General features: G+C 44.5%; 1 protein-coding gene across 2 annotated transcripts in view; it reads right to left on the bottom strand.

The window, feature by feature from the left end:
* si:ch211-137a8.2 (nesprin-2) overlaps window positions 1–19,398 on the bottom strand; it is a 33,005-nt gene extending 13,607 nt beyond the window's left edge. For both annotated transcript variants that reach the window (XM_070543671.1, XM_070543673.1), the window contains exon 1: window positions 19,183–19,398. The gene's annotated coding sequence lies outside the window, so the exon portion shown is untranslated. The remainder of the gene's footprint in view (window positions 1–19,182) is intronic.
* Between the last annotated feature and the right edge of the window lie 3,035 nt (window positions 19,399–22,433).

Below are 22,433 nucleotides of genomic sequence, written 5' to 3'. Positions count from 1 at the left end.
GTGGACGGTAGAGAGGGGGACGGGTGCAGGGAGGGTGCTAGTTTAGAAGATGCTCTCTGAAGAGCAGGGTCTTCAGGAGTTTCTTGAAAATTGAAAAGGAAGCTCCTGTTCTGGTAGTGCTTGGAAGGTCATTCCACATTTGTGGAATGATGCATGAGAAGAGTCTGGATTGTCCTGAGCGTGGTGTAGGCACTGCTAGCCGACCATCCTGTGATGACCGGAGCGGCCGGGCCGAGACGTAAGCCTTTGCAAGAGGATTCAGGTAGATGGGAGCCGTAACATCTCAGATATAGTAACTTTTAGGGAGTTGGTAATAATTTCAAAACTTAATTGAAAGCTTGTTAAAAGATCCAGATGCATATGGAACATTAAGTGGACTGGGTCTGCAGCATAGAGAGAAGGAAATCATTGTCCAGTGAACAGGACATTGCAATCATCTAACCACAAATATGTCCTTCTGAGGGTTGAAAGCTAAGAATACCACATTAGTTCTGTAGATTCACTAAAACAGCTTTGAGTAAATAGGTAAATGGGTTTAATTTGCTGCAATCTACAACTTCTCCACGAGATGTCACAAGAGATGCAGTGGTGCTAAAAGTGAACTTTACTTCTTTCGTCCTTGCGTGCCTGTTGGAGAGCTCTCAGTGACGGACAATGACATTGCGTGTCTACGTACTAACGCAGATGGAAAGGCCTACATTAGGCTCAACTTAGCCTGAAGGAGTTCTGCTGTGTGGTGGAGTTGCTAATGCTAACAGTTAGCTTCTACTAGCCCAACAGTTCTCTGCTGTGTCCTGGATGCTAAACCAACAACAGCCTTCCGGTTGTGAGCCAAGATGGGTGAGTCCATGATTGTTCAGTGACAGTGTGACATAGATCTGTCAGGCTTTTCCAATCCTAGAGCTCACCGTCTGTTTTCTATCAGAAGCTACTGCAGGAGATAGGTGTAGGAGACTATTTACATGTTCAGCCTGCATTAAAACCTCACAAATGGATACGAAGCAGCTTTGGCCTACTTTTAGCACCCCCTCGTGTCCATTAGTAAAAATGAAAGTAAAACTCATCGCTGTGCGTTCGTCTTTTTAACGCCTTAATCTAACTGCAGAAATATCTACCCGGCTTTCAGTAGTTTCTACAGGATCGGTTCAATACCAAATCAAACAAATCAGTTGTGTTCACAATCGAAAACCTGCAGGAAACGTGCTGGAAGTAGGCTCCAGCGCCAGGTATGTCAGCCAGACTTAACTATTCACTAGCTGGACAGATACTCTGATACACTTTGTTGTAACCGTTTGTTTCCATATTTCATCATGAAATACGCAAAATCAAATCAAAATCATAAAGATGTTTTTGGTTTTCAATCAAACATGTTTGCTCAGGTTAAATTAAAGACTTCAGATAAAAATGAAGCTAAATGTTTGGTTTTAAACGTTATTGTAGAGTGTAGATGAGAAGTTTCACATCACATCGCCTCCTCGGAACCACATCCTGAATGGTGTCGGGCTGATGAGGCTGACCGCTGCATTATATTTGTTCTTATTGTGAGTTTTATGGTTGTGTTCAGCACCTTGGTCTGCCGATAAGGTCGTAGACGGTGCTTTATAAATAAACGAATGAAAGGTCAGAGGTCACTTCTAACCAGAAAACACAAATAAACTTCTGATCGATTCAATCAAAATTATTAAGCCACACAGACAGAAAAACGGAGTTTGATCAAAGAAGAAAAATCAGAACACTATTTTTCTATCAAATAAAAATCCAGTGCAAGTGTATTCTATATATTACAAATACTGCTGAATAAAATAACTTCCACCTGGATCAGAAGCTGATTTGATGTTATTTTAGATGGAAAGTGCTGCACTTCCACTCCAACCAGCAGGTTGACAAATAGAAAACAATCCTGTTAAACAGCAGGAATGTCAGCAGAGGAAGAGTCTGAGTGGATCCCACTCCTCACGGACTATGGAGGGAAAAGCTGCTAAAAGAAACGAGTATTGAAGTTTGATGTAATCAACCTCTATGTTGTATGGAGTATAATCAGACTTCTTAATGTATAGAATTAAGTCTGGATTATGTCTCTCATTATGTGAAATCAATTCCAGGCTCTGCAAGGTGTATCAACGTGTTTGTGAAACCAAGCTAAAGGCCTGTTCCCTTCTCGTGTGTGTGTGTGTGTGTGTGTGTGTGTGTGTGTGTGTGTGTGTGTGTGTGTGTGTGTGTGTGTGTGTGTGTGTGTGTGTGTGTGTGTGTGTGTGTGTGTGTGTGCGTGTGTGTGTGTGTGTGTGTGCGTGTGTGTGTGCGTGCGTGCGTGCATCCGTCCATCCAGGCAGCCTTCAAGCCCCCTGACCTGTGATGTCAAAAAGTAGTGATGTGCCTTCACTGCGCTGATATGGTCAAACGATTCATGTTGTGGATGTAACCTGTTTTGACCTGAACAGATGTTGGGAGTGAGCATGTATGTTAGCTTTTATCCTCTGTGGAGTTGGTCAAGATGCTATAAACATATAAATAAGACATCTTGTCCAGCTAATGCTGGAGATGACCATTTGATCCAGGGCAGAAGAAAAGGAAGGGGTAATCATGCCACGTCCCCCTCTGCTGACCAATGGCTACGAGAGGAGGTGATGTAATCCCAAAGGAGAAGAGAGGAAAGCCTGCAGGAGACACTAAGAAGAAACAAGTGACTGGATGAAGACTGGGAGAAGAAAAGGTGGCATCATGACATCCAAGATTTATGGTCTCTTCGGGGCTGTTGGAGAAGTAACAAGAAGTAGAGGAACACGTGACCAGGAAGTCTGAAGTCTGATAGAAATGACTGTGAGGGAGGGGACAGAGTGAATAAAAGGAAGATATTGGGTCTGTTCAAGATGAGCTTGATGGGATGAGTGAGAGTCAGTCAGTCATGGACTGAGCTTTTTGGAGAAAGGCTTTTGAGAGTTTTCTGGAGGAAGGGCCTTTGATGGGAAGAGTGTGTGAGGTACAGAGGTGGAAAGAAGGAAGCTTTTGCTTTGAGCTTTTTGTCTGTGATAATCTGACCTAGTGTCATTTTTGGAGAGCTTATTCAGCTCAACTTTGCTATAATTCGGTTTATTGGCAAAGTGTTGTTTCACTTTTTAACCCGCGTTGTCGGTTTTCTTCTTTGTGAAATAAAATCTAGTTCCTCGGATTCGTGGAACGAAAAAAGGATTTACGAGTGGGGTCTCCTCCTGTCGGTAACCGAGCAAAGGTGAGATGCGGGTTGTAAATGCCAACCCTAGGTGTAATTGATATGTTTTTCCTCCATCCTAGGCTACAGGTAAAGTCAGTTGTCTCCTCAGCATGAAAGGAACAGCTGGCAAGGGTCTTAACCTGAAGTGTACATAAGCTTCATGGACTGAGGGTGTGTGTAGGTGTGTTTGCGCCTCCTCTTTGTCTGCTTGAACTAATTTTGGTCAGAATCAGAAGCTCTGGGTAATGTGGTGATTGCTAATCAACTCTCTACAGAGTAAGAGTGTTTGTTGGTAAACTGGCATGTCACACCCACTACATCGTCAAACCCTGAGATATTAGTAAAATCTAGAAGAGTGGAGCTAGCCCGGTAAATTGGCTTGTAACACTCCATCTTCTGTGTTCTGAACAAATCCTTCATTGACTTTTTGAATCTCGCATGTCTCTGGGGTTCTGCAGCGTTTTTCTTCTGCATATAAATCAACATTGTCTAATATTTCAGGCATGAGAGGTTTTATTATCTGTTCCATCACAGGTGTAGTGGAGGCATCTCCTCTCCAGCATTAGACTCATCCCTGCAGGGAGGATGAGCTGGTATCTTCCTCTGCAGCAGGTGAAACAGTGTTGAGATTAAGGAAACAGCTTTTGTTGGACCTGATGCTGATGTGGAGCTGAGAAGGAGAGCGAGCAGACAGGAGGGGGGTCATGTTTACGTCATTAGGTGGATTTATGAGGTTATGGGAGGTCATAGGAGGTGACGTTGGAAGAGAGCCGGAGATGAAACTTTAAACTTTATCCAGCTTCAGCAGCTTCCCAGTTTTACTTCCTCTCTTTTCGCAGACAGGAAAACAGGATGACATTTTCATTTATGACTTGAACCGTTGGAAACACTGATTGTGTTTTTGTACAGACCACAGTGCATCAGAGGGGAGAATTTTGTCTGACTGGTGAAATGAAGCGGCAGAGAAAAGATGGATAGCTCACATTATAGAGCAGCAGTTTAAAAGGGAAAGGGGCCTTCAGTGAAGGTGAGAGGAAGCAGAAAGACTGATTAAAACAATAACTGTTAATTGTCCTTTCTGCTCAACGAAGAACAAAAACCTGAAATATGGACTCATGAGGTTGTCGTTTTGTGTTTTGCAGCTTCTTCGTTTCACCGATTCAATAAATCTTCTGACAGAGAAAAAAACATGCTACAATAAGAAAATCAATCAAATGTTATTTATAAAGCGCTTTTCAAACAAAGTGCTGCTCAAAGTGCTTTACAGAATTAAAATGACCCCAATTTCCCACAACAGTTTAAAAACATTAACACACACACACACACACACACACACACACACACACACACACACACACACACACACCAGTAAAAATTTATATTCGGCTGAGTCCAGATGAGCCATGTAAGGTAAGGCAAGGAAACGCCATCAGAGGAGCCATCTGCCCCGGCAGCATCAGGTCTTCCACACTAAAGGTTGGTTTATACTTGACGCGTCCGCGAGGTCCGCACGGCTCCGCGCGGCAAAATTGCGTCATTTAAGCAACCACGCCCCTCCACCGCGCCTCCGCACGGTAGGGGTTGTATGAACTAGTCGACTAGTCGACCTCACTGCTCTGTAGTGACTTTTTATGCCCGTCATCGACTAGTCGCTGTCACGTGATAATGACCGGCAAGATGCAGTCCTCGGAAAAGACAGCAGGTGACGAGCCCCTGCGCATTGGGAGGCGACGCGCTGTGCCAGAGCGTCGGTACTGACACCCGCCGTAAAACGAACATTTAACCAAATTGGGACCTTTACCCTCTTGCAATTTAACCTTCCCCTCACCCCATCCTAACCTTAACCAGCTTGCGCATGCAAAGCTCTGATCGCTGACGCGCTCCAGACATCTGCGTCCTGAGTACGGCCACAGTAACGTTATCAAATCAGGTGTCGCCACCTCAAAAACTAATTTAACACGCGATCGTTCATGTCGGCTCATTTCCGTTTATGTTTTCTATCTTTTATTTGTGCCTGATGCGTTTCGCTGCTGTGGATCGGGGCGCATCACCTGTTTTGTCCTCCGGTGACGCACCTCACTGATGTGGCCGGCGAGCAGCGAGCACTCCGCTGTTTTAGCGGTCGGTAGATCTTTTAGAACTGCAGTTCAAAGGTAACTCATGAGGTGAATATATATGAACCCAGGTAGCAGTTTTTCTTTAGGATTGAGAGGAGATGCAGGAAGATAATAAACAGGCAGGACAGAAAAATAGTCAAATAAAAACAAGTTAGTTTTTGTACCTGCTGGTTGCAACAAACAGACACCACTGAAGGTAATCAGAAGTGAGGAACAGAAAATGAAATAATTATTTTAATGTTTAGAGCAGCAGGAACTCCGAGAGGCTGCAGGCGCATCAGTGAGTTTGCGGCCGCTGCACAGGGGGAGGGGGGAGAGGGCTGAAGCAGAAACTACTGTTGTTAAAAGAAATGTGTTTAACTTTGAAAATGTGGGCGCAATTTTAATTGTCAAAAAAACTCCAGCGAACCAACCGTCCAGGAAGCAACAGTCGACCACCGCCCCCGGGGCAGAGGGCCCCGACGGAGAAAACACTGGATTAAAATGAGTGAAGATATGAAAATAAAAGAGCTAATATAAATGACAAAAGAAAGAAAATAAATAATAAATAAAATCATATAGACAGTAAAATTGTAATATTATTAAATAATGAAACTGTGCTCAAATATAGTCATATAAAACATGCAAAGCCAGTAATAAAGTATAATCGTGTAAAACGAGAAACAAAACTATAGTAAATAATTAGATAAAAGCTAACCCAAATAGGTGGGTCTTGAGCATCGACTTAAAAACATGAACGTTCTCTGCTGCCCTGAGGTCCTCCAGCAGCTCGTTCCAGAGGCGAGGGCCGTAATAGTGGAAGGACGCCTCGCCCTGAGTGTTTCCTGACTTTAGGGATGACCAGGAGACGCCTGCCAGAGGAGCGCAGAGAAGAAAATAAACATCTAAAGAAACTCTGCTGCAGTTGCTGCTTGAAACTCCTCACGCTCCATCAGCCGAGTCAGGACCACAACGTTCTGGTTCTGCAGAGACCTCTATAGAACGTTCTAACCGCTCCCTTCTATTCTGGGTTTTAGGTAAATTAAGTTAAAGATGTTAAAAGTCCAGCTAGGATTATGGGATGGCTTTATTAGAGTCTTATGCTGCTGTTTCTGCCACAGAGAAGAAACTCTGAGGTCAGTTGAGATGGTTGTTGAAGCTCCATCTGAAGCTGCAGCACCAGTTAAACCACAGGAGCCTTGGAGGGCCTCTCTGCTGCAGGTTTTAGGTGTTTTTCTGCTCCAGCACACCTGATCTGAATCAGCAGGTGCTTTACGGGCTTCTGCAGAACTTGAGGACCTGCTGACAAGGTCAGTTTATTCTGGCGCGTGGCAAAAGGAACACATCATTTCTGAGTGAATCATTCACAACAAACTGATAAGCTTCAGTCCTGCATTCATGTTTGGACATAATTAATCTCTTGTTAACTCTAGAAGCTGTGTTATTTTGTTATTTCTATTCTTCAGGTCTTTTGTTCTGCAGCAGGTCTGAAGAATCCTGCAGGGATTTCAGCATAAACACAACTGAATGAAACCAAAAAAACTGACATTTTAGCAATCACATTTTACAAATCCTCAGGGAGCGGAAACATGAACTTTCCTCATCTTTCTGTCCTTTTTCCACCCCCACCCCCAGGGTCGGTCTATTGTCTCCTCTGGACAAAAGCAGGCAGGATGAGAACAAAAGTTTCTGTGTCTCATAGAGACAGAGCAGATGATGTCAACATTGGAGGTGCAGTGGGGGAGGGGCTTGGGGAGGGGTGGGGGGTGTTGAATAAAAGAGGTTGTTTGAAAATGTGGAAGAGTTGTGGGACATCATGTCTTTGACAAGAATGAAAGTCAAGAGAGCCACAGTGAGACTGAACTATAAAACTTCTGTCCGACATTTTCTAACGAACTTGGAACAAAAACTTTTTTAGACGTAGCTTCAGGTTAGAAAGTGTGAGAGGAGCCTTTAAACTGCTCATTTTAATCTTCTGAACTAAATGCTCCACCGCTTCTTTAACCCTCTGGAGGCAGGTGTTGCAGGTTTGCAACGTTAAAACCTACCTACCTGGTTACTCCACGTACGGATTTCATGAACCTTTTTCAACTCAGAAGTACCCCTGAAGGACTTAGTTGTTCGTCCTTTTATCAAAACTTATTTTGAGCCTGAGAGGGTTAAGGATCAGAGTTAAACTAACCACGCTGGAAATGGTGTCTACAGGCTGCAAGGAATTATGGGAAGTGGATCAGTTTAACAGAGACCAAGGACCAATCCCAATACTCGCACCGTGCCCTGCGGACTTCAGCAAAGGGCACTTGGAGAAAGTGCGCAGTCTGGTTCCAGTGTGTAGTACACAAGTGTGCAAATCATTGCAGAATTGAGACAGGGAGCATCACGTTATCAACCGCAATGCATGCTGGGATTCTGGTCGCTCTGATAGTTTAACTCATTCACTGCCATTGACGACTAAAGTCGTCATTTGTACTGTATGGGCGGCGGACAAGCCCCCACACCTGAGAACAAACATCTCAGCTCTAAAGATGATCTTCATCCGCGTACGTCACACGTCACATGATTAGGAAGCAGAACATCCATGCGTTAGATCGTTTTGGGCCGCTGCTGTAAAAAAAGTGAGGAATGAACCAGAAAAGCTTCTGCCGATCACAATTCGACAACGGATTATGAAAGAACGGATAACGCTCAAAACGCGTGGATTCTTCCTGATGTAAGAGGTGAGTCTCCTCTTTGTTTTGGTTGTTTTGGCGTTGACATCATCCTAGCGCGCAACGTTCTGTGACTCTTAAAAAACAGAGAAAACGCTGAAAAACGCTGGCAGCGAAGGGCTTTTCTGACCAGGAAACGGTTGGCAGTGAATGAGTTAAAAAACCTTCATCAACAACTTTCCAACAAACAAACAATTATTTGAAATAAATTTACATTCATTGCTGCTTTGTCTAAAAGTTTCAGAGCATCAACTAATCGTACTAAAATTAACTTTCATTAGAAAATACATATTTTCAAAAAAGGCACTTGAGCCTTTTCTCCCACAGCAATGGACTGTGGGTAATACACCTCACCGAAGTCCACTGCGATTCGTTGAAAGGCGGATCAAGGCTGCAAAAGGGGAGTGATCAACTTCAGCATTTGAGAATCGAGACACCCTATAGACCCTTTTACTGTTTGTAAACAATATGACGTCAGCGAGAATGCGCGCGCAGCTTGGCAACAGAGAATGGCGTTGTTTCAGGCTCTATCACGCTACGCTGCGGGGTTATCACCGGCAAATCTTGAATGTTATATTATTAAACTCACTTTAACGAATGGCAACAGACTCCCGGATCCCTGTGGCATTACGGAATGGGTGGAAGATGTAGGTGCGTGGCCAGATATCCGGTGGCCCGATATAAATACGTTTTTAGTGGAGAGGCCCAGTAAGTACACACGTGAGAAGCTACGGGCATACAAATCTTTAGATGCATACAACTATGTTGTCTGTGGCCACGTACAGAAAGTAAAATATCACGACATAGACTCTGAGTTTTGCGTCTTGAAGGCAGAAGTCCTTCCTAGCCAAAGACAAGGACACAAGGCTGCTATGTACGAGGCTTGGGTCACAGTAAACAAACCAGAGAACTACGTCTTCACAGCCAACTGTACCTGCATGGCAGGGTGAGTACAGCATAGGTTTCTTTTTTTAGCGTGCTCAGAGTACAATCGTGTTAATTTTAGAGAAATACAGTTTATACTAATATGCAGTGGGAAAATACAGATGAATTAGAATGAAATGTTAATTTGAAGCATAAAATAAAGCGTATAAATTTGTTTAATTGTCATTTTGATGTTCCAGACTTGGGTCATGCTGCAGCCATGCAGCAGCAATTTTATTCAAAGTTGAGCTTTGTGTTAGGATGGGAAAACAGAAAACCTCACCTGTAAATAAATAGACTGCTTAAAAGCAACCCCGCAAACGCAACTTAGTTTATTTAATAGAACACACGTTAACCAGCTTTCTGGTGTAATCTTAGTACATAATTACCTTACCTGATATAAAATGGGCGCTACAAACTCGAGCATTTCGGATCGTGTTTTCAGTCCAGTTTTCATCAACCCTTTTGATGGCCTGCAGCCACAGACGCCTCCGATTTTGTTGAAATGGACGTGCTCCCTTCGGAATTCTGTAAAGTGTCAGTCCACTGCTTGAAGAGAAGCGATTCTGGCATCCATACACGCAACAACCCGACATTTTTATGTGCTCAGAACTTCAAAACAAAGGGTTTAAACGCTGTTTTAGTATCGAGTGTGAATGAGGAAGCCTTCACTCTCGTTGCCAGGCTGCGCGCGCAACTTTTGATGACGTAGGTAGTAAAAGGGTCTATGCACTCGCACCCCTGGTCGGGATCGCGCAATTGAAGGGCGAAAGGGTGGAAATGCGAGATTGGGCCCAAGAGGATGTCAACTTAAAAACTAAAATCAGGAATCTGAGGAAGCGTTTGTAAGGAGAAAGGTGTAAAAAAAAAAAAAAAAAGTCCAAACTTTGGCTGAAAATGAAAAATTATCAGTTACTATGTGAAGCTATATGAAGCTAGTTTGTAAAATAACAAAAACCAAAAGAGAGACTTTCTAGCCAACATCTTCCGGTTAAAGTTCTTTACTTTGTACTTTTACTGATTGTAAATAACTGAACAAACACAACCTTCAGCCAACAGAAACATCTACTGATCAATGCTCTGATGCCAGGGATGGGATGCAGTGAAGTACAGCCACTTTGATACGGTACAATTTTTTCTGTCTTACTTTACTCAAAGGCATTGAAGCGAATCTACGGAACAAGACCAAACCCCGGTCCGATGGAGAACGGCCGCACACTCCCTTGTCGGCACCAGTCACTGTCGTTCCAAAGGGGATAGCACTTTCATTTGCATGATTTGTTCTTCTTCCACCACTGTCTGATTCTACCGACAAAGCATCCATTTGTTTTTCTGTATTTATGTAAAGTTCTATGTAAACACCCATTTCATTTATTTTATTGGTTTTGTGAACAAACCACATACACAAACTTCCTCTGGGATGCTCCGCTCCACAGGGCCAGTCTTCCTCTGGAAAAACTTTGACCAAGTTTAGCCACAATTTTAAATTTGGGTTTGGATTCTCTCTCCTGACCTTCAGCTAGTTCTGGAACCTGGTCTGGACCCATGTGGTCCTGAACCTGGACCGGTCCGACCTGCAGAATGACGGAGAGCTGCAGACAGCAGCAGTCATTATGCTGAAGGAAACAGGCTGCTTAATGCTGTAATAACATTATGTGCTGCAATGGCCATCAAAGGGGACAGTATCCTACAGTAAATGAGCCCCCCCCCCCCCCCCCCCCCCCCAGTTAAATAAAGGTAATGTGAGTCATAATGAAGCCTGACAGCCTCTGCAACACCAATAAAAGCCACAACAAAACACTTTTCAGCCTAGAGCCGAGTCTGACTGGCTCCATTCTTCTCCAGTGTGGCGTTACATTCAGCCATCCTCGGGACTCGGTCAGGTTCCAGTAACTGCTACAGGCAGAAACATTAACTACAGTATTCCCATTTCATCTGAATGCTGCCTATGGATAACGCATTCATCAGGGATTGAGGAAAGCTGCTCTACTGGAACATAAACTATAGAGAATAACAGCTGAGGTCTTTCTAAAGCAAACGCGCCTGAAACACCTTCACAGAGATTTCCTTTGTGTTTGCATCGGAACGGCTGCTAACACCAACAGGAAGGATCATCTGCACCGGCAGCTCTAAACGGACCAAACGTAGAAATAATCTGACTCTGAGGATCAAAACTTCACTTGAGACCACCGTTTCAATGATCAGAATTAAAATTCAAACATGAGAACTGGGTCGAGATGATTTCCCAACCCTTCTGCAACAATACCCATCCACAGGTCGGGTCATGTGATCCGCTCAAACAGCTGGAGGACTTCACACCCGAGCTTACAGACATTCCTCAGGTGTCGGTCACACCTTAAGCCTTCATGAAACCAGACGGACCTGCAGTCATCAGGGTCAGAGAGCAACAACCCAGATCCTGCACAGCCTGGACTGAAAACAAACCATCGGGTGTAAAACCAAAAAATTACTACATTTAGGAATTTATCAGCCTCACAATCTACCTAAAGCTGTAATCAGCTGCTCATCAGCGAGCAAACCAACCAGATCTGGTTCTATTAAACCCCAAAATGTTCAGACTGGAGTTCAACTAAAAAGGAACAAATTTTCATTTAAAGATGAAACAAAAAAACAAACATCAACTCACTGTCTGACTGATAGGCTGGATTTAAACAAAGTCGATTACCCGTTCGGACACGTAAACAGAGTTTGCTCGTCGTGACTCTTTTAAGCTGCATCAGTAGGAATGTTTGCAGACCCCAGTCGTCAGATCATGAAACAAACCGATGCTGATCAGTGCAAACAGACAGGATCAGAGGTTGTTTGCTGGGGGATAAATCTGAACCCTCAAGCTAAAAAAAGAACACCATCACACATCTGATTGTTTCTTAAGTTAGGGCGTGGGGGAAGATTCGGCCACCGCCCGATACCCAAAACAAGTTCTGCTGTTGCCGAGCGGAGGAAAACATGTGTACCGTCCTGTAAACAAGGAATGTTTGTATTCTGAACCAGACTGAACCTTAGTAGCTGGCAACATCTCACAACCATGTACAAATAATGGTCCAAGCAACAGCTCCCATTTTACAAAACTGTCAAGAATCAACTGTGTGAAAAAAAGCTGAAAACCAGATCTTCACTGGTACCTGGAACTCGGAGGAGACTCTGGATCCCCATAAAATAAACTTTAAATGGCCTCATTCACAATTAATTACAAACACATTAAAAACGTAGACAGTAGTCAGACCTCTCGGGGCTGGAGTAGATCAGATTATTCAGGTTTTCTGGTATGAAATGCCCCTACCTGGGCTGCCACCTTACCATGGTGGAGGTATTTGAGGGTCCCAATGATCCTAGGAGCTACGTTGTCTGAGGCTTTATGCCTCTGGTGCCTCACCCATGGCAAACAGGTCCTAGGTGAGGGACCAGACAAAGTGCAGCCCATAAATCCCTTATGAAGAACAACAAAAAGAAACAGTGTTCCCTCACCCAGACACTGGTCCCCCCCCCCCCCCCCCCCGCAGTATTTTTTTCTCATTTAAGACATTAAACAAACAATCTTTTAGTCTTTATGAAATGTATATTTAGTCAGAGGTCCCCACTTTATTTTGACTAATTAATTTAACTGGAGGAGTCTTTTGCATGGAGTGTTTTTCGGACAAAGCTTTGGTCCAGGTGTGGAGAGGCTGTAGGTTTGCAACATGGAAAACTCCAGCCTTCTCTCCAGAGTCCACTTTGGTGAGACGGTGATTTAGATCAGACATCTTCTCGAAAACACGGTAGGGACCAGTGTACAGAGGTGCCAACTTAGCTGCAAAGTTTGATGATGCATCAGACTTTGGATGCGACTTTACTCTGACCAGATCCCCGACTTCATATGAGACTGGACGGCGTCTCGGTTCATAACAATGCTTTCTCCTTTTATGACTCTGACAATACTGTGCAGGCATGTTCACGAGCATCATGAAGCGAAGCTCTCAGGTCCTCTGGGTAGGATGTTTCAGGTTTGTCTACTCCTTCCAAGGAGGGTTGAGTGATGAGGTCCAAGGGCATGTCCAGCTCTTGTCCATAGAGCATCATGGACGGGCTCAGGCCTGTACTTTCAGGAGGTGCAGTATGAAGTGCAAAACAGATCTAAGGAAGATATTTGTCCCAAGATGTGTGTTTGTCCTCCACATATGCTTGGATGGCCGTTTTAAGGTGCGAGTCACACGTTCCGTTACATTAGTTTGGGGATGGTATGCAGTTGTTAGTCTGTGTTCAGATCCAAGTGTTGACACAACTTTCTCAAACAGGGGAACACCTTTTGTCAGTGACATATCAGAAATGAGGTGGGTTGGAGATCCACGCCGAGCAGAAATGTCAGTAATGAACTTATTAGCAGCAACTTGAGCTGTGGCTTCTGTGACAGCACTGATCTCGACCCACTTGGAGAAATAGCAAACAAAAACAAGGATACAGTAATCCCTCGTTTATCGCGGTAGATGCGTTCCAGACCTGGCCGCGATAGGTGAAAATCCGCAAAGTAGGGACTCCCAGCATGCCCCTCGCGGGGATTCCCTCCACGTTGCACCTACGTCACAAACCGCGGCTATAAACGGAAGTCGCCTTTCCAGCTCACCACTCAGTCATCGTTTCTTCAGATTCATGATCAGAGTTTCCAACCTACCGATCAATCCAACGAACTATCAGCTCATAGTAAGTTATCTTACTTACTTCTGGAAAGCCCGGCATTTCCGTGTCACTTCGTTGACGCTCGAACGCTCGGGGGTTTCCTAGATCAGCCGGCGTTTCACCGACGCTCTCACTCCCGCGTCTGTGAAACCACGCTCCCTATTGAATTATTGTATGATCGCATTCTCTTTTGTGGGTAAAACTCAAGAAAAAAATTTTTTTACTTGGTTTTTTTTTAGTTTTATTACAAAAAGTGCATTTTATGATGAAATTGATGAAAAAAAACAAGAATTTCTTGATATTTTGCATAGAAAAATACCGCGAATCAGTGAAAAATACCGCGAATCTGCGAATTCCCCCTGAAAAATGCTCCAAAGAAAAAATCCGCGAAGCAGCGAATCCGCGATGAACGAACCGCGAAGTAGCGAGGGATTACTGTATATGCATTTCCTCTGTGTGCGGGGTAGAGGACCAATATAATCCAACCCTGCATATTCCCAGGGCCTCTGTGGTTGGACGGGGATCATTAGACCTGCTATTTTTCTTTGACTATGCTTGGTGGTTTGACACAGACAGCTTGAGACCACGTACCTCTCAACATCAGAGTTTATGTTCGGCCAGAAGAAACTGCGGCGCAAGCGCGCCAGCGTTTCTGCTATGCCCAGATGTCCGGCTGTAGGATGATCGTGGTAATACTTGAGCAGATAACCACGGGGTGGAGTAGGAGCGAAACGTTTTATCTGCTTGAGTGGGTGGAGATCACACTCTTGTTTTGGGTCAGCGAAGTACAGCAGGCCATCTTGTACAACATACTTTTCTAACTCGTGGTTATTCTCCTCACTTTGATCCGATTCCAGTTGGCGAAGCAAGGTGCCAGTGACCGGGTCCTCAAGCTGTAACTGACGAACATGTGGGCGATTTGGCACGATCACAGAAGGCAGAGCACGAAGATCCATGCTTCTGACCACTGCATAGGGAGGGAGAAGGTCAATAGGAGCATCCACATCTGGGAGGGGATTACGTGAAAGAGCATCAGGTGCTTTGTTACGTTCTCCAGGTTTCTGGATAATGCTGAAGTCAAACTCTTGAGGGCGAAGAGACCACCTGGCAAGCCTGCCAGATGGGTTGGGTGGCGACATCAACCACTTGAGGCTGCTGTAGTCAGTGTAGACAGTCACATGCAAACCTCGACATAAGATCAGAAATGCTCCAGGGCCCAGATGACCGCTAGGCACTCTCTCTGGAGTAAAGTAGGGGTTTTTCGGCTTTGTGTAGAGCACGGCTCGCAAAAGCCACAGCGACTTCTCCACCATCCTCACTCTTCTGCATTAGTGCCGCTCCAAGGCCAGCATCACAGGCATCAGTGTGAATGAAAAATGGACGTGTAAAATCCGGGAACCTAAGGACTGGTGCTGAGGTTACGGAACATTTCAGAAAGTCCATAGCTGCCTAGCACTTTTCATTCCAGACAAACTGCACATCCTTTTTTGTGAGGGTGAAAAGGGGCTCCGTATGACGGGCGTAGTCCTGCATGAAGCGGCGGTAGCAACACGTCAAGCAAAGGAACTGTCGCACCTGCTTTGTTGTGGTTGGAACCTTGAACTCAGTCACGGCCCTCACCTTGCCAGGGTCGGGGTGAATGCCGGGTGGCGTAACACGATAGCCGAGGGAGGCGAGTTCTGAAAGGCAGAATTGGCATTTGGTAATTTTTAAAGAGAGGCCAGCAGACTTTAGCCAACTGAGGACCTCCTCCAGGTCAAGCAGGTGTGGTTCGAATGTAGGTGAAGCAACAATGATATCATCCAGATAAACTGCGCACGACTTGTAAATTAGGCCAGCTAGAAAATTGTTCATAAGCCACTGAAAAGTTGGGGGCATTGCACAGGCCAAAAGGAAGGAAGGACTTTGAACTGAAACAAGCCGCAATGCGTGATAAAAGTTGTTTTTGGCTTAGCTCCCTCAACAATGGGGACTTGCCAGTAGCCTCTCGCGAGGTCTAGCGTTGTGAGAAACTTTCCTCTTGACAAAAAGTTCAATGACTCATCCAACTTTGGGATAGGATATGAATCCTTCACAGTCAACTGATTTAAACCATGGAAGTCAACACGGAAAGGTGGTTCATGAGGGGGTTTGTTCACTATGCCTACAGGAGCTGCCCATGGTCCTGATGCAGGCTCAATGATGTTTTCCTGTAGCATGTATTCCATTTGTTCTTTAGTAATTGGCTTTTTAGCAGATGATGTTCTGTATGGAGGCAGGTTGACGGGCTTTGCACACTTGCCAATGAATCCAGTGGTTAACCAGGTTATACCTAATGGAGCGAAGTTTGTGCCATCAGCTAGTTTTATAGGTGGAGAATGCCACTGATTCTTTAATGACACGTTTTGGGTTTTTTCAGGTATCAGGACTGCGTTCACCGCTGTAAGAGATGCTCCTTTAAAGTTCACTTTAACTCTGAACGGTGTGTTCCATGATGATTGAGAAGCTTCATCTTCAACATGATTTAGCACAGGTGTCACACTCTGGTCTGACGCAGTTAAGGAGGGTGGAGTTATGGACTGGGGGGAGGGTTGCCCCTGTGTGTGTGGCAACGGCTCCTCAGGTTGCTGGAAACGATTCAGGATGCCTCTCATAATGGGCTCCTGGTTGTCGGCAGGTAGGACCACCGGTCTGAAAAGTTCACAGAATTCAGTCCAAGTAGCTACATGAGAGCTGAGAATGGTTCTTCAGCTAGGAAGTGTGGTAGTTCTCTGAGGATCTGTGCATCTGTTAGGTCCAGGGACGTTTTATATGCATGAACAGACTGCAGCCACTCTTCTGGATGGAGATGACCTTCATTAGTGAATAAAGCGGGTTCTACTTTAGCCCTGGTGTAATAAGGACTCTGGTAGTGTTAATTAACTCCTGTGAGTCAGACTGAGATTGAGATAGAGCCCTTGTGGACTGGGCGGGGACTGGCACGGACTTGGGTAGCTTTGTATCCCTTGTCGCCAGGCTTGGCACATATGGAGTGGAGAGGGCCTGAGGATAATGGTGAGTGACCTGGGCAACTGGAACATTTTGGGCTGGCCTTGTTTGTTGAGTCCATCGGTCCAAAATATTTCTCTGAAGGTTCAAAAGAGTCATGCAGGCTTTGCTGAAGCGTATCAACCTCCTCTTGTAAACTCTGTGTTCAAGGTCAACAGCTTTGGGTCTGACAGTATTCTGCTCTGGAAGTACCCTAAAGTCAATGTCACCACATATCAGTCCAGTCTGGATGAGTAGCCGTCGTGTAACCCAGATTAATCCAATGAAAAAGTTAGGCAAAAATCAGTATCAATTCTGATCGCACACAAGTTATAGAAAGCACGCGAGTTTTAAATATTTGCAGTTTTTTTTTACTCACAGCGTCAGAGTCTTACTGACCACCTTTGAACCGCCCTGATTCAGCACCTTGCTGTGTCCCGCGTAGAGAACAGGTGCTGCAGCTGAAGCAAAACTCTTCACAGCACACTCAGCTGACGGGACGGGAGGTGAAGTCCGACGTGCTCTGACACGAACGTGCACGGTCGGAAGCTACGACAAAGCCGCATCCATCCCACGTGCAGGCAACGCAGGTCCTCGTTTATTTCATGGTGAAGAAACCCAGCAGAAAACAGTCGTAAATCCAGGATGTAGCGCCGCAGCGGCTCCACTTGTTGTCATGGGAACGCATCAAAAAACTGTCGTCTGCGGTCTGCTCCCAACAAGTATAGTGGACCATTACACAGCGACGTACCTTAAGCATGAATCAGACAGTACTTGTTTGAAAAGACGACGCTCTGAAGTCATGAAGAAAGATGTTCGGGCGCCATTTTGTAACGTCTTGGTTGCATCCGATGGCGGAGTGGGAGTGGCAGAAACACTTTACGGGCAGGGAATGACTCACAACCGCTCAGGATCTGGGGAAATCCACCAATTCTGTCCTTTAATAGACACACACACTCTTAACTAGCATATAATGCCCGGTTGAACGGCTGCCATCTCATCACTCCTGCAACAAGCCGGGTTTATACAACCGTCACGTTACTCGAGTAAGGGAGAGAAAGTTCAGTCCAAGTGTCCAACTGCTGCACGCTTCTCCCAAGTTTTGCATGGGCGGGGGGGGGGGGGGGGGGGGGGGGGGGGGGTATTGGCGCATACTGGTGACATCATAACAACACAGCTTTGGCTGTCTTACCCCGGCTTTCCACAGGAGCCGTCAGCAGCACGTCATAGCTGCTGATAGGAACCGCTGTGGTCAACAGAACCTTTTCCACCGGAGCCGTCAGCAGCGCGAGTCGGCCGCGTCTCAGGAGCAGCATGTCGCGGCCTTTACGCGCCGGTTCTATTTTCTACGCGCGACGCCTCTGAAACAGGTCAAGTTCGACATTTTTGGGGAAGGAAAGACAGGAAATCGAACGCGGAAATGGAGAGAAGCTCCCGAGATTTTCAGAATAAAGAACGTACTGCCTTCCGGTTGCTTTACTTTAAAAAAGGTTACTAACTGTGCGTCCCTGTGAGAAGTTATCACCTAGCTAGCGGTCTCCTTTGTTTTTCAGGTCCGTATTGGCGATTACAAAATGGACAGAACATAAAACACAAACCTTTTGGAGCCATGTTGTAGTTTTCTCCTGCTTGTTGTTGTGTTTACTGACGAAGTCACTCGTGTGACTTCGTGCTCTGTCGGTGACAGCTGCTCCCCTGCTGCTTCGCGTCTCGTGGGAAGGGCCAAGCAGCAGCTTACGCGAGCAAGACGTGCTGCTGACGGCTCCGGTGGAAACCCGGGGTTAAAGAGACCACATACAATAGTTTTCCTTTCCTTTCCTTTAGAAAATACATGTTTTCAGAAAAGGCACTTGAGCCTTCTCCCACAGCAATGGATTGTGGGTAATACCCTTCAAAGTCCGCATCTAAGCAGATTTGGGAGAAGTGCGGAACAGGGGAACACCCTACACACTTGTACCCCTAGTCAACTGGCACCAACTGAAGGGTGCGAGTGTGGAAGTGCAGCATTGGGATTGGGCCTGAAGTGGTCAGGCTCTCACTGCGTCACATGAAAAATGGTCTGGGTGGAACCAGTCTTTAAGCTGCTCTTTTGTGAGTTCTCAAACAAACTGACTCAATGTTTGCATTTATCGCAAACCCTGTTTCTGATCCTTTGAACCCATTTGAGTCATGAGGAATTCCTGATTTTGGAAAACTTTTTTTTGTTTGTTTTTTCAAACAAGATGTTTAATAATGATTAAAACTGCGTTTCTTCAGCACTTCACCACCTGAGGCCGCGCGCACACGCACTCACAGCTGCGCTTGGCGGACCTCGCCGACGCGTCAAGCAACCAAGTGGACACAAACGGACACGGAAGAGTCTGGAGACAGAACCCGGTTCCTGGATTACGTCCTCATATCATCAAATTAAAAAACCGGCAGCGAACAGACAGGCAACAGCTTTATGTCACCAACAAGTAAACAAATAAACAAACAACCTGTTTTTTAAACCAACAGTCAATTTTAAACAGATGAAAGAGGGAGTGGGCAGCGGAAGTGATATAATTAACATTAATGACGACCGACTTACCTGCTGGTTGCTGATGAGGTCATTCAGGAAACAGGAAAAGTTGGAACTCAAAAACAAAGTTCAAACGGACATGAACGGATTCAGGTGGGGTTCAGTAATCCTCTCGTCTCGGCAGCAGGACGGAACGGTCTGCTGCAGAAAACCTGCAGGAAACACGAAACTACCTGCTGCAGGTAGTTCACAGGCCACGCCCCCGCTCAGTCCTGGCTGCACGCACGCACACCTGCTGCTGCTGCTCACCTGCGTCCTCTGCGTCACATGCGTCACGCTCCAGCGCCTTCCAACCCGGAATAAAGTGGCTTCTACATCCTGAACCAACCTAATTTATAACAAATAGACATAAGCTTTCAGCATTTTAAAGTTGACTATAGTCACTGAGTTGGAGAGAATAGTCTGAAACGGAACGCAGCCGCTGGCTTGTTTTACACTGGAAATCATAAAAAGATAAAGGTCCTGCTGGGAATTAGGAACTGGATGGATGGATGGATGGAATTAGGACATATTTAGGCTCTCGTCCCCTTTTGAAGAGTAAATTCAGTTTTTCTCAATTATTTTTATTTATTTAACATTTATTTAAGCAGAAAAGCCAAATGAAATAAAAAATCAAATATCTGACAACAACACAAGCAGCAGCCCACTCAGCACAACAGTTAATAGTTATCAGCAAACTAAATAAGGAATCAGGTGACTTAATAGTTCAGACTTAGAGACGAGTTTAATCAGAACATATCCATCCAGATGTTTATATTCTACTTTATCCTTGCATCAGAGCGGATTCCCAGAATAAGGAGCTGCATATCGGAATGTTTTCGTCCCAAATTCGCCATGGGCCTGGTACTTTCAGAGGAAGCAGGTCATGTGACACAAGCAGCGGCCTCCATGGCTTTTGGAGGTGAATTCAGCTGGAGCACAAAAATTCAGATGTGGAAGTTTAAAGGGTCGTGTTTTTGTCATCTACAATTTTCTCTTATTCAGAAAAAAATCTTATTATATATTCACCCTTTCAAAAAAAATGCAATAAAACCCACAGAAAAGAAGAATTAAAACTCAGCATGACCCATGTGACCTTTACTCGCTTTCATCCTGTTTCTGAGGAATTTTCCTAATTAGATTAAACTATCATTTAAACTAATTAAATGATAGTTTAAGAGTCACCTCTGATTAAACGTGTTTCCTTTTCAGTTAGAAATCACCCGTCTCTGCTTAGAAAGCTGATTAATGACGTGTTTGTCTGTCAACTGCTCAGTTTCTAAACCATCGTTCACCTCCTCCTTCCAGACGCTCCTGGTCGCTGACTGCTCCTAACAACAAAACAGACTTTAGGGTCGAAACACAAAACTCAAGCAGACAGAACACATTTGTCCTGTTTATTGTCTGACATCATTTTTAAAGCTGCTAAATTATCTCACTTACTGCATGGTGGCGCCGTTGTTAGCTCTGTTGCCTCGCAGCAAGATGGTTGCAGGTTTGAAGCTCGGCTGCAGCCTTTCTGCGTGGAGTTGCGTGATCCCCCCACGCTGGTTAACAATTGTACGTCGCTTTGGATAAAAAGCGTCTGCCCAATAAATAAACGCATTTTACATCAGAGGAGTCTGAACTTTTTGGGATGAGAGCAAAATTCATCACAGGCTTCAAAAAGGTTTTTTATTTCCAATCAAAACTCACAAAAAAATCCTTCAGTGAAATATTTTACATGTCAAACAAAACAAAAAGAACAAAGTCGTAGCGTTAAAAGAACAACAATCGTTGTGAGTCTGAGACACAAAAAAGGCTTTTTTTTCAGGATAAAATAATAAAGTTCAGCTACTTTGTAAAAATCTGAAAATAAAAATGTTTTAAAACGTCTGAATGCATCAACAACCTGGTGGACACGACTCCACCGCCACCTGAAGGGCCACAACACATCACTCTGAAGACCACAAGGAGCCCACGGGCCACACGTTGGCCACACAGCTGATGGTCAGTCTAAATATGTCATCATCAGTCATCAGCTAGGGAGAAATCTTCACTCTTCTTCATCCTGAGCAGCAATGAGCTTAAAAGGTGGGAACCCAGCAGAACCAGTGCCACAATTTAGATGAGGATCGGGATGGAATGATTGGGTCGAAGAGGTCATGAAAGAGCCTCAGACCCAGTGTGTCATCCAGTAGTCTACTGCAGCATAACTAAAGGGGTGAGCCAGGATAACTCAGTATTTATTTATTTATTTATTTATTTATTTAGGACAGTGCATGTTAATGAACATAAATGTAGAAGCAGCTTACATGAATGTAAACATGCCAGATTATAGCCAAAGGCTAATCTCCATCTGTTGTCCTGAGACATAAAAAGACATAATAATTCATAAGAATTCATCATTCATTCATAATAAAAACTCCATCACCAAACTTACACATGCACACCATTCTATTCACAAGTAAAACATTAAAACTATACAACTCACACATGATCACACACTTGATTTGTCCATAACCAGTTTTTAACCTTTGCCTTAAACAAATTGAAAGTCGAGCATTCTCTAATGGGTCGAGGAAGACCGATCCACAGACGGCCGCCCTCGACGGAGAGGACGTTCTGCCCAAATGCTCTCCGTCTGTGTGGTATGAACATTTCTACTGGAATTGTAGCTCGCGTGGTCCTGTTTGAGCTTTCTTTATGCCAATGAACTGCTTTAGTGGGGGTGGGGCAAGGGAGTGTAAGACTTTATATATTAAACAGACTCTTTTAAGTTTCATTAAGTTATTGAGGTTCAGTAATTTATGTTTTTTTAACACATGACAATGGTGGTGGGAAGTCGGTTTTTTGTCAAGTAATTTTAAACTTCTCTATTTTAAATGTTTTCAATAGTTTTAAGTGTTGTTGGACAAGCAAGTGACCAGGATGTCAAACAATAGTCCATATGAGAGATGATCATTGAGTAAAAATAAGTTTGTGCAACATTCATATTTAGATTATTATGTATATCAGTAAAATTTCGATTATTAAATTTAAGTACCTGGGACACTTTATTTATGTGACTCTTGAAGGATAATGTTGGGTCTAGTATGTTCTCCAGTATTCTACTGCAGCATAACTAAAGGGGTGAGCCAGGATAACTCAGTATATTCTCCAGCAGTCTACTGCAGCATAACTAAAGGGGTGAGCCAGGATAACTCAGTATGTTCTCCAGTAGTCTACAGCAGCATAACTAAAGGGGTGAGCCATGATAACTCAGTATATTCTCCAGTATTCTACTGCAGCATAACTAAAGG

Source organism: Nothobranchius furzeri, chromosome 13 (assembly GCF_043380555.1).
Source record: "Nothobranchius furzeri strain GRZ-AD chromosome 13, NfurGRZ-RIMD1, whole genome shotgun sequence".
NCBI lineage: Eukaryota > Metazoa > Chordata > Actinopteri > Cyprinodontiformes > Nothobranchiidae > Nothobranchius > Nothobranchius furzeri.
This window is presented reverse-complemented; position numbering and strand designations above follow the sequence as displayed.